At 38.7% G+C, this 13,372-nt stretch overlaps 1 non-coding gene and 1 pseudogene across 1 annotated transcript; one reads left to right on the forward strand and one right to left on the reverse strand.

Annotated features, from left to right (window-relative positions):
• Positions 1 to 4,274: 4,274 nt before the first annotated feature.
• LOC126679624 (5.8S ribosomal RNA) lies at positions 4,275 to 4,429 on the reverse strand. Its single transcript, XR_007640914.1, has one exon. It is a non-coding gene; the product is annotated as a 5.8S ribosomal RNA (ribosomal RNA).
• Positions 4,430 to 9,145: 4,716 nt separating this feature from the next.
• On the forward strand, positions 9,146 to 10,135 carry LOC126678241 (ethylene-responsive transcription factor CRF2-like; annotated as a pseudogene).
• Positions 10,136 to 13,372: the final 3,237 nt, after the last annotated feature.

The raw sequence follows: 13,372 nt of genomic DNA on the forward strand, positions 1-13,372 counted from the left end.
TCCCCTTCATCACCTTGTGGACCAAGAATGGTCCTTCCCAGACCATTTCCCATATTCTCTGTCTTTCGTACCAGAGGGTAAGATCAATTTCCATACTAGCTAATCTTCTTGAAATGTTACTTCGGCATCAAGAACCTCTGCCGAATTGCTCTCCTCCATAATATGCTGCATACGTTCCATCAAACTTACAGATGCATCTCCTACAAACTTACTAGAGGTGAGCTTAAATATGAAATTCTTCAATAGTAATGGAGGAGCACGGCTTGTTGTATGGAACAATAGCCGTTGATTCTAATATTTTCTGTGCTTTCTTTTTAACCTCTTGATGAATCTCTAGAGGTTTATTTTTCTTTGGTTGGCCTTTTTTATTTTTTCCAGTAAAGTGAATGGGGCCAACATAGGAATCATAGTAGAAAACTTCCACCATGTTAGTGACAGTGGTGAATGGTTTAATATTCACTATGGATCCCTTGTCAATAAGATCTGAATACGGTTTGTAAAATTCTGGTCGGTCAATTTTTCTCAGACCTGGACCATATAGCTCATGGATGGCTTCTCTTATAGCCTCCACGTCGAGTGGCCTCCTCAAAGGTTTGAGTGGGAGAGGTGGGTTCCTCCCTTGTGGAAAATAATTGCCTCCTAAGCCCGGAGGTTGATCATAATTTTCATTAACCTCTCAATCCTCCATGGAAGGATGAACGACTCCTCTCACAGCCTCCATGTCAAGTGGCCGTGCTAGAGGTTGGTTCCTCCCCTGGGGAAAATAGTTGACCCCTGTGCCCAGAGGTTGGACATAATTTTGATTAACCTATGGATCATTCATGGAAGGATGAACGACTCCTCTCACAACCTTCATGTCAAGTGGTCGTGATAGAGGTTGGAATGGCAGAGGTTGGTTCCTCCCCTGGGAAAATAGTTGCCCCCTATGCCAAAGGTTGGACATAATTTTGATTAACCTCTGGATCATCCATGTAAGAATGAACGGTACCTGCATTAAACGGCCTAGAATTCCGGCCAGTTTGATTATTAGTTTTAAATGAATTAAAATGAACAGGTCCATCTCTTTTGTGAGGAGGTACGTACCTTTCTTCAGAGGATGGGTTTGAGATAAGCACATGACTAGTGCTCCCAATCTCCTGGATTCCTCCAAATGACTGCCCCCCGAGTCCGTTAGGATTTCGTTTGGCCGTGTTAACAGCCTCTGGTACATCACCCCCATGAGATGATAATTTGACAATAACTATCAATTCTGCCAAATAGCGTTCCATCTCAAACTGCTGCTTCCTGGTCAACTCGGCCTATGCTTGGTTAAAGCTAGCCTGAGTCTGCTTCATGTCTAACATGGCTTTTGACAGCATGTCTAAAGCCTCTACCAATCTCGGCTTAAAATTTCGCTGAGTTGGTGTCTGTTGCTCTCCAAAGCCAGGAGGCACATCTTCACTCTCCTCTCCTAGAGGCAAATTTTCTTTTTCAATGCTTCGGACAATGTGAGCCACATAGTCTCCATGTCCTACATTTAGAGAGGTAGGATCATCCATTGCATCTTGGGATACAATAACGCCTTTTCCTTTCTCACTTCGAGTTCTAGCCATAACTCTTCGTGTCCCACTGGGCGTGCCAAAAATAGTTGCTGGCATTTTGCGTTTGTCAAAATAACCGTAATAACAAGTGTGTGCAAAAATGCGAGCGTGCCAGGAAGCGAATTCCAATTGTGAACTTAATTTCTTAAAACAAGCGATTGGGGCTTTGTTAACCTTATTACAAGTACACCAATCAAGTAATGCTAAAACAAAGAAATTAAACTGTAAATATGTTTACTAATTGAATAAAACGAAAGTACATGTATTTGAGTAAAAAATGCAGAAGTTCAATCGTAAAGTTCTTTACATATTGAAGAAAATTGAATTGCTGATATTTGGTGTTTTTTGCGTTTGGGCTGGTTTTTTGTGAAATTTGATCGGGGTTGCAAACTTGCTGCTCTTCTCTTATTTATAGCCTTTGTCATTTGTGAAAACTATCGCTTCTTTCAACTGCACACGTTCTCTCCACCTTTAAGAAACTGTAAATCGTGTCTCTTAACTGTTGCTTCTCAAAAGAACGTGCTTTTTAACTTTTATTCTTTAGAAAAAAATATCCTTAGACTCTTGGTCATTTAAACTCAATTTAATGGCCATCTTAAATATGGGTTTAATCTTCTGGCAACGGACTAAGGCCTTCTGAATTTTCTGAGAATTAGGAGTCAGCCTCTGAAATTAACTTCTGCAGTCAACTTCTAGAAATTAAGTAGAGTCAACCTTTGGAAATTAAATTCTAGAGTCAACCTCTGAAATTAAACTTCTGGAGTCAAATGGTATCAACCTCTGAAATTAACTTCTGGAAATTAACTTATAAAATCAACCTCTGAAATTAAACTTCTAGAGTCAAATAGAGTCAACATCTGGAATCAACTTCTGAAAATTAAATTCTGGAATCAACTGGAGTCAACCTCTGGAATCAACTTATGAAAATTAACTTCTGGAGTCAACCTCTGAAATTAAACTTCTAACCTCTGGCCAATTTTTTCCATTAACTTTTTCTATCTTTTGAAAAAGAATATGGGCTTTATGGCCTTTTAGCCATATTTTTAATTTTAGTGCAAACATATGCATACATATAGAATAGATCATATTGCATTCTGGCATTTTTACCCTTATCTGTACAGACACGGTAAATAGCTTTAAGCCTTACTCCCATTCTAGAACTAGCAGGCACCAGCCCTCTATCTTCAAAAGCCACCACCAAAGTCAGCATGCGCCAAGCCTACACCGCCCAGAAACGCACAGAGCAGACAACCTATTGGTCAGACAGTGGGCCACCGTGCAAGGAATCATTCCCCAGAAACACCAGGCTTCGAACCTCCATCTTAACTAGAGGTGAGCTTAAATATGACAAGGCGCCATCCCTACTCCAACACTAGAACAAGCAACAAATATCAGCTTCAAAAGCAGAAGACATGGAGAAATAAGGCCTCCACCAGTCAAAAACAGGGGGCATCGGGTCTCTACCAGCCAGAGAATCGGGGGCATCATGTCTCCACCAACAAGACAATCAGGGGCATCAGGTCTCCACCAGCCATAGAATCGAGGGTATCATGTCTCCACCAGCAAGAGAATCGGGGGAATCAGGTCTCCACCCGCTAGAAAATCAGGGGCATCAGGTCTCTACTAGTCAGAAGTCAAGAAAAAGAGGTTTCCCATAATACAGAAACACAATCGTTCAGGTCCCGAAAGGCATGCTCTCACTCGAACCCTTCTCATAAGATCAAGGTCATTCGGCGGTGCAACCTACTAGGGAATCTCGCATGTCAGCTTCTTTGCACCTTATGAGTTTACTCACCCGTTGACTTGCACAAATGTCAGAGTGCTTGGTCTGTGTTTCAAGACGGGCCGAATGGGGAACCCGTTGGCCAATACCCTGAGAGCGCTGGTGCCGAGGCACGCCGTAGTGGTGCGCGCTGCATTCCACAATCGCAGCGATAGGATCTCCACGGACGTATCAAAAGCCCAGGCCTGGGCTGCCGTTGCAATCCATATTGGTATGCACCCCGAGCAGGTCGTTCCCCATCCGACCAGGGCACATCGCTGGCCCCCATCCGCTTCCCTCCCGACAATTTCTAGCACTCTGTGACTCTCTTTTCAAAGTCATTTCCATCTTTTCCTTGCGGTAATTGTTCGCTATCGGTCTCTCTCCCATATTTAGCCTTGGACGGAATTTACCGCCCGATTTGGAATGCATTCCCAAAAAACCCGACTCATAGACAGCGCCTCATAGTGCGATAGGGTTCGGGCATGACGGGGCTCTCACCCTCTATGGCGCCCCCTTCCAGGGGACTTGGGCCCGGTCTGCCTCTGAGGTCACTTCTCCATACTATAATTCGGTCGCTGAAGGCGCCCAATTCTCAAGCTGCGCTATTCCCGGTTCGCTCGCCGTTACTAAGGGTATCCTGATAAGTTTATTTTTCTCCGCTTATTGATATTCATAAACTTAGCGGATAGTCCCGCCTAACTTGTGGTCGCGGTCGGAGACCGCCTTTAGGATGCTCTAGGGTCAAGGAATGTCTCGACGGCTAAGAATAGCGAATGACTATTTTAGAGGGTCTTTACAACCACCAATCTTCATGGCTATCATTTTCCGGGAACATAAATTTTGGGCCAACCACATGCGCAAGGCACATAGGAGGCCAACTTCTGCTTCTATGACTCCCAAGGTGTTGATAGGATGGGGCGACGTATGCGTAACACCCAGGCAGGCGTGCCCTTGGCCGAAAGGCTTCGGGCACATATTGTGTTCAAAAACTTGGTGATTCATGGGATTCTACAAGTCACATCAAGTGTCGCATTTTGTGCGTTCTTTATCAATGTGAGAGCCGAGATATCTGTTGCCGAGAGTCATTTGATTCTTGAAAGAAGACAATGTTGAGCAGACGATAGAGACGAACGAGAATTTGCCTGAAATCCCTCCCATCCGCTTCAGAAAAATGAGGGGCGCGGAGCCACAAATTTCCCCAACTATCTTTTAAACATGTTCACGGGTCAATCTGCAAGGTGCAGGTTTCGACAATGATCCTTCTGTACGTTCACGTACGGAAACTTTGTTACGACATCTCCTTCCTTTAAATGATAAGGTTCAGTGGACTTTTTGCGACGTCGCCGGCGGCGAACCAACCACGTCACCGCGATCTAAACACTTCACAAGACCATTCAATCGGTAGGAGCGACGGGCGGTATGTATAAAGGGCAGGGACGTAGTCAACGCGAGCTTATAACACTCGCTTACTAGGAATTCCTCGTTGAAGACCAACAATTGTAGTGATCTATCCCCATCACGATGAAATTTCAAAGATAACCCGGGCCTGTCGGCCAAGGCTATAGACTCGTTGAATACATCAGTGTAGCGCGTGTGCGGCCCATAATAACTAAGGGCATCATGTACCTGTTATTGCCTCAAACTTCCTTGGCCTAGAAGGCCATAGTCCCTCGAAGAAGCTGGTAGCGGAGGTATACCTCCACATAGCTATTTAGCAGGCCGAGGTCTCGCCCGTTAACTGAATTAACCAGACAAATCGCTCCTCCAACTAAGAACGGCCATCCATCACCACCCATAGAATCAAGAAAGAGCCTGCGTTGACATTTTATAAAAATAAATGCATCCCTTTTAGAAGTCGGGGTCTGTTGCATGTATTAGCTCTAGAATTACTACGGTAATCATAATAGTAGATACCATTAAACAAACTATAGCTGATTTAATGAGCCATTTGCAGTTTCACAATCCGAATTAGTTCATACTTATACATGCATTGCTTAACCTTTAAGACAAGCATATAAATACTGGCAAGATCAACTAGGTAGCTAATAGGAGTATTTTACTCCTATAATTAGGGTCGTTTATACTCGGTTTTTGTCACGTTTATTATGAATTAAATTCATTATTTGGTGTTTTATGTGCTTGATAGTGTTTGTTAGTGTTTTAGTGAAAATTAGGTGATTATCGAGTATTTGGAGAAATATCGACTAAGGATTACGCCTTCAAGTTAAAGCGTTAGCTTGTGGACGAAGAAATCAAATTCCAAGAGAAAAATAGCCGAGGTCTCGAACGAGACAGGTGTGTCTCGAATGAGACCCATGTTGGATTGGCAAGGGTTCGAACGAGATAAGGCTTGAAGAAACGAGATTTTCTCTCGAAAAGTAATGATTTGAACGAGACTCCTTGGTTCAAACGAAACAAGGCGAATTTGGCCATGGTCTCGAATGAGACATGGTTGTCTCAAACGAGACCGTGAGTTAAATATCCTTATCAATTTTTGATTTGGATTTAATTTCCTACTCCGACTCCAACCGAAACTCTTATTTCAAATTCGACTTGTAATACGACTTAGAAGACTCCAGAGCTTCCTCCACTATATTAAGACCGTATAATAGCCTAGATTAAGACATTAGATAATTTAGTTTAATTTTACTTCATCGATTAAATAGCTTTTTAACATCTTTTCCAGCAGTTTGTAAGTAGTTTATAATTAGTTTCTGCGAAGAACGATTGTGAATATTTCAAGTTTAATCAAGACGAGACTTCCGAAATTGACAACTCCGGTATTTATTGTTTTAATTATGTTCAATTCTTCATCATCTTCTTTGTTTAATTTCAACTTAAGCATGAGCAACTAAATCCTTTGTTCGGTGATTGATATGAACACTTAGATTAGTTCCGAATTGGATTAGAATTTCTTAAGTGAGTAAATCGTGTTTTAATTACTACAACTAATGCTTGAATTGAATTGATCACTTAGTTTATAATTTTGTGTTTAATTAACTAATTGAGAGATTGTTAATTAAATAGATATAGGTAATTAAGAACTTAGAGGAAAACACCGTGAGAGCGGGTTGGAATTTAGCTAGTCATAGAGTTTGCTTCATAATTACAATTTGATAATTTGATTCAGTTTTAATATTGTGAGAGAAAGTTAATAATTGGTTAGTTAATTAGGTTGTGATTTTATTTGGATATTTCAGACTTGAGAGGGTGGGATTCAGTGCATTAGAATAACTCGATTCACGATAAAATCACTAATAAGTCTTAATTCATTCTTTTACTAGTTTATTTGGAATTATCAATCCTTGAGCACTTTATCATTATTGTTTAAACCTTAATCTACTTATTTGTTTTTATTTTATATTAGTCTAATTATTTGAGTTGGTTTACTTTAATGTTTAATTAATTTACTAAACTCCATTGATTTTTGTAGCTAGCCAATTAAATAATACTTTAAATTAGTTATTTAGTCCATTGCTTCTGTGGGATCGATACTTGATCTTCCAAGATTATATTACTTGCGCGATATCGTATACTTGCGAGTATTTGTCAACAAGTTTTTGGCGCCGTTGCCGGGGAGCAATTGCGATTAAATAAATTATGAGTATCTTATTCTTACTTGAGTTAGTTTTATTTTCAGTTATTTTTATTACTTTCTGAATTTATTGTTATTGGATTTTACGTTTGGTTTTCTTGTTTTTGGTTTACGTAGGGGTTTTGGTTAGTGTATGCCTAATATGCGACGAGCCAAACAACCGCTAGAACCGTTTCAGTCAAACCTAACTTCCTTCGAAAGAAGTATCCGAAAAACAGCTCGGAAATCTAAAACAATGGAGGAAGAACGTAACCCTCCTTTGAACCTTGATGGGGTTAATCCTCCGGCACCACGTGACGATCTAGCTCTAAATAGGCCAAACGAAAGGGTCGTCGCTCATCCACAAAGACGTACCTTGGGAGAATTCTTCTCACCCAACGTGGACAACACCAACTACGGATGTTTCGCACCTCTGATCCTTGCTAACAACTTTGAAATCAAACCGGGAACGATTCAATTACTCGAGAGTCCTTGCCAATTTATGGTTTGGATAGCGAGGATCCGAACGCTCATCTCTCAAAGTTTACGGAGGTTTGCAACACATTCAAAATGCATAATGTGACGGGGGATCAAATCAAGCTTCGTATTTTCCCTTTCTCTTTGAGGCATAAGGCGAGGAATTGGATTCAATCACTTCTAAGACCCTCCATCACAACATGGAAATAATTGGGACAAGCTTTTCTATATAAATACTTCTATATGGGCAAAACAGCGAGGATGACCAAGGAGATTATAGATTTTCTATAACTGCATGGCGAATCTCTATATTAGGCTTGGGAATGCTTCAAAAAGCTTCAGATAAATTGTCCGCATCATCATCTAGGTAGAGAACATCTCATCTCTATCTTCTAAAACGGTACCAATGAGCGTACACGGGCAACTATTGATGCAGCATCGGGAGGGCCACTTATGAAGAAAACTTATGATGAGGCCAATAATTTGCTAGAAGAGCTTGCTATGAATAGTTGTTCTTGGTCAACCGAGTGGTTGAGGCAACCACCTCAAAATGGTGTAATGACCCTCGAGCAAACCAAGAGTTTGAAGTGATGAAAGACAAAAACGCGGCACTTCTAGCACAAGTCTAGATGTAAAAACAACAAGCAAGCCAAAGGAACGCTCAACTTGCGGTAGATCAAATGGGTTGTAAGACTTGTGATGGACATGATCATTCGGGAATGGATTGTCCCCTTCTACATCAAAACTCAAATGAGCAAGTCAACTATGTTAGTGGACAAAGGCAAGACAACCACCCCTATTCCAACACCTATAATCCGGGATGGAGGAATCATCCGAACTTTTCATGGAGAGACAACTCGGGTCAAGCCAATGCCAACCCAAATATGGGAGAAGCAAATTTTCAAGCGGGGAACCATTGTCAAGGTTTTTTTCTTTTACGGCACAGAAAGGTGCGTACCAAAAGACTTCGGCAGTTGGTGCAGGGAGGTGAGGCATGATGTACCCCCCCCTAAAGAGCCCATAGGTAGGACGTGGCTTCTTGGTCGATCCGCGCTACGGAATCGAGAGCTCCAAGTGGGCCATTTTTGGTAAGCAGAACTGGCGATGCGGGATAAACCGGAAGCTGAATTACGGTGCCCAACTATGAATCAATTTTCTTTTTAAATAATTTAATTTTTTTTAAAGCTTAAGGACTTTATATTTTTACAAAAAAAAATGATAGACAGTGGGGGTTTTAAATAGTGAATACGGGCAGAAAAACTGGTGAAGACCCTAGTGAAAGAGAGGGGGGAGGTGCTTAGAAGAAGTGTGGCAGCAGACAAAACAGAAAGGAAATACCTCGAGATTTGACGTTTTGACAAGATTAAACATTGCACCATTAACTAAATAATTAAATATTTAGTATATTTTTTATCATAAAATATTTAATATATAGCATTAACCATTTATCACTCTCTCGCTAATTTGATCACCTTTTCAAGACATGTTACGCTTTCCTTAAAATTTCTCGTTTTTTCATAAATCAAGAAGAGAAGTGTTCAAAATCTACTCCATTTTCAATCTTCTCTTTAACGTTCTATCTTTCTTTATATCCCTGCCATGTATGTCTTGTCTCCTTGCCTTTTTAATCTTTATTTATTCTCCCTTGTGCCGGTCAGAATCTTTTGGGTTCTGTATTTAACTGCTCTTCTTACACTTTCAGTGTCAAACTTAAACAACCCATAAAACCAGAAACCCCCCCTAAAGAAAATGTCTGGAATTAAGTTTAGCGAGCACAATAATCAAACCAAGCTCATCACGCCATTATTACATACGAGATCACCAATATATGTTCGAATATCAGTTACAAACTCATATGCTACCGACTCCTCTAACGACAAAGAATCAAATAATGAAATCTTTAAGTCGCGACTGAGAGTCAAAAAATTTGTAAACGAAATTATCATAAAACCCTCGTCTTCGTGCTCTATTTGAAATGATGGAGTTTTGAAAAGCAATTACAGGGTGTCACAAAAGAATGGATAGAGAAAAAGTGTTGCAAGGAGATCATTTTTGGCGGGTGTTATCCCGCTGAAGAAGAACAGTACTACAGTAGGTAAAACGTTTAGAGGTGTTAGACAAAGGACTTAAGGAAAATGGGCAGCGGAGATCAGAGACCCTTTGAGACGTGTACGGTTATGGTTAGGTACTTACAATACTGCTGAGGAAGCTGCTATGGCTTATGACAACGTGGCTATTCAGTTTCATGGAGGTGACGCGCTCACAAACTTCTTCACTCCCCCAGCCAAATATTCAAAAGCCACTAACTCCGGCTATGAGTCTCAAAAAGTTATTTCTACGGTGTCCGTTCTCTGTTTTTCGACAACGTCATCCAGCAAAGAGGTTGAATCACAAAGTGCAGCCATTTCTGGTAAAGAAATAAATGAAAGCCGTGAAATCAAATAGCAGTCGAGTGTGTCGGAGAATTTTTCAGAGTTTCTGGAATGTTTTTTAATGTTTCCTTATAATTTTTTCGACTTTCAGAGTTCTATGAGTGATTTTTTTTAGGAAACAAGCTTGATACCAGACAGTTTTATAAAAGATGGTATTGGCGATATGTTTCTTGATTCTAGCATTGATTTCAATTCCCGTTTCTCTACTTGGAATTACAACGATGACAATTTCCAAGATATTGGAGATTTATTAGGGCTGAGCCACTCATTGCTATTTAAGAATATATTAGTACTAGTTTCTATATGACCAACAATTTAGTCTTAAGCCGGGAAAGTTTTGTATCTGAAAATGAAATATATCAAATGTATTTTATATTCACTTTTTATTTTTTTATTTTATGATTGTATGAAAATGAGCATTTTGAGTAATTAATTATAATTAAAAAAGAACAAAGGATCACTTTACCCCTTCAACTTGGCATAAAGTATAAAAAACGTCGAAATTAGAAAAACAAGATCACTTCTATTTTAAACTTGGCAAAACCGGTTCAAAAACACCTCTATGCTAACGTGGCACCTTAATTAGAAAGTGAGATTTTAATTTTTAAATAATTAACTCTAATTTAATTTAGTTAACTATAATACTTAATAAAATTTAACTAATTATTTAATCTAAAAATTCATCGGGTTTTTTTACACGACCACCACCACTATCTCTCTTCCTCCACCAACTACCGCCGAAACCCATCAATAATCGCCCACACCAGCCACTGATTTGTCCGCTTTGAGAGACAAACCCAGATCTGGATTCGAGACGACGATGAGCATCAGCCGGTGAAGAATTCGGGCAGCTGCTCATCAGATTAAAAATACTGAATTTTTTTTGCAAAAACTACAAAAAGGTTCTTTTTATTTTTAGTTAATATAAATTTAATATGTAAAGTCTTCAAAAAATTAAATTGTTTTTTCAATTATTATAGCTTAATTTGCAAAATTTAAAAAATGACCATTTTAACCCTTTTTCCATTAAAAATCACTTTGGGAGAAAAACCACTATCAATACCGGAGAGTGTATCTCACTCTCTTTGGTGAGAGTGGGAGAGAGGTTTTGTACCAAATTTGAAAAGTTTAGGGTAAAAGTGATTGCAGCAACAATTTGTTTGGCAAAAAAAATTGTGTAAAAAGATTTTCATACTAAGAGTTCTTTAAGTATAAAATGTGTATGGAAAAAAGTGTTATGGAGAAAGTCTTATCTTCTGGTCGTGAGAATAGGTCTTGTTTAAAAAAATTCATTTCATCATAAGATGTTGAATTGTCAATATCCTGGTGCAATCCAGGAAACTTTGTCTTTGCCCCCTTTTCATGGTGCAATAAGGTGTCCATGATAATTTGATATGATTTTCAGCCATAGAAGGATGTCCCTATATGATGGAGATATTTTCCCCAATAGCATGGAAAAGTTTCAGAGGATTCCAAAATTTATTGAAATTCCCCTATGTATTGTGTTTCAATAAGAGGATACCATGTTTAAGCCATGAAACTAAAAGCAGTAATTTTCATGTGAGCGAACCTTTTATTAGTACGCTCTGATTTTTTCTTGAGCAGCCTTTATAGTTTTCAACTCAGCGAGATTTGCTCTAAGTGTTGCTCGAGCCGCCCTTTACGGGTTTTCAACTCGATGAACTCTCTTTTATTGTGCTCTAATTTGAGTTGCCTTTTATAGATTTTCAACTCAGCGAGCTTTTCTCTAATTTTTGCCAGAGACGCCCTTTGCAGGTTTTCAACTCGACGAGCTCTTTTTTAAAACCTCTAATTTTTGCCCGAGCCGTCCTTTGCGGATTTTCAACTCGGCAAGCTTTTTATTTTTGTTTTTCAACTTTGTTTTTGTTTTTGCATCTGCTACCTCTCATGTTATGCACCACTATTTGACCTCTCATGCTTACAATTGATGGTTGTATTTCATTTCAGTGTTTATTTTAATTGTTTCCCATTAATAATAAAATTGCAATAAAAAACTTTTTGCCAGTGGTTTATCATGGATGATTTGTTTGGATAAAGATGTGATTTTGACAAAAAAATGGCTTATGTATTCGTATAGAGAGATTTTAAATGGATAAACGTAACAAGTTATTCGTATGGACAACTTGAGCTATCTTTTGGTGGTTGAAATGATTTTTCGTGGCTAGAAAGGGTGTTATTTTTATAGTAGGACTTGAACCTGAGGATTTTGTTCTCAAGTGCCTACGTACCTATGAGACAAGATCAAAGTCCACATAGTTCGCGATGCTTAGTTTGTATTAGAAGCATGCAAGGTTTCACAAATATAAAAAACGAATGAAGAAAAGTATCATTTGATAAACATATAGATCCACTCTTAAACATAATATCTTTGGAATTCATTTGTCTTGACTGAATTGCCAACAATTATGTCTATATTAGCTAAGATCAGAGCTTCGTTCAGATATACCTTTTTACTATGTACACATTATTGAGTCGTAGTGTTCATAATCCTTATAATAAGAGTAGCTCTTTCATGGCCTTATTTCAATTTCTTTTTTCTTTTCTATTTTCTTTTTTCTCTTTTCTCACGTTTTTTTTTCTCTTTTTTCTTTTTAATTGGCCTCCCTTAATCGAGCATCTCGAAAATCTTATCACGACTCTTATTGATCTAAGATATTGTCCATGGCTTTTCATATTCATCTCAGGTATAAGAGGAAGAATTTATCAGATGCGAAAGGATTTGTCACTCTGAAATTTTACTAATGTAATTTTATTTGAATTCGGTTACGATGCATTGAAAACTTCTTGGATGACGTCAAATAGACCTCCCTTGACTTGAATTTAGCTACGATGACTTGAAATATAGAACAACATAATTTTTTCTTGATAAACCGCCCCCATATTTGAAATCTGAATGGAATTAACATTTAGCCGAATCCACTTTAGTAAATAACATTATTTTAAGGGACCTGCTCCTTTTAAAGAGCTTCAAGTTGTTCTGCCATTTTCTGAATTTCAAGCAGAACCTTATTTTTTTACTTCTTCATATAGAGATTCGATCAATTTGTTTATCAACATTAGTTTTTATTCATTCATTCCTAATATTTATTTGACCATGCATGTTTTAAGATATGAATATAAAAATAGAGTGCAAAAGGGATAGTGAAAAGAAAGGACATTATGTTTTAAAAAAATTACATTTTAATAAATTTGAAAATTGATTGGTAATATTTATGGCAGTTAAAATGAAAATAAAAAATTATTTTGAGCTATCATTTGATAAGTAGTGTTTCTTAATTGTAGAGACCGTGTTTGTCAGGACCCAAAATATTGAGCCGCGACCGGCGCTAAGGATTAGGAGTGGTAGCTCCGAAACCTGTAGTAAGCCTAAAATAACTCAAAACGTTTTCGCAAATAATGCAACACATACGTAATTGGAAGCAAACATAAATATTGTCACGACCCCAAATCTGGAGTCGAGACCGGCGCTAGAGAATGGGAGTGGTAGCGCCGTAACCCGTAGCAAACCTGAAAACATTGTAAA

This window comes from Mercurialis annua, linkage group LG4 (genome assembly GCF_937616625.2).
Source record: "Mercurialis annua linkage group LG4, ddMerAnnu1.2, whole genome shotgun sequence".
Lineage (NCBI taxonomy): Eukaryota > Viridiplantae > Streptophyta > Magnoliopsida > Malpighiales > Euphorbiaceae > Mercurialis > Mercurialis annua.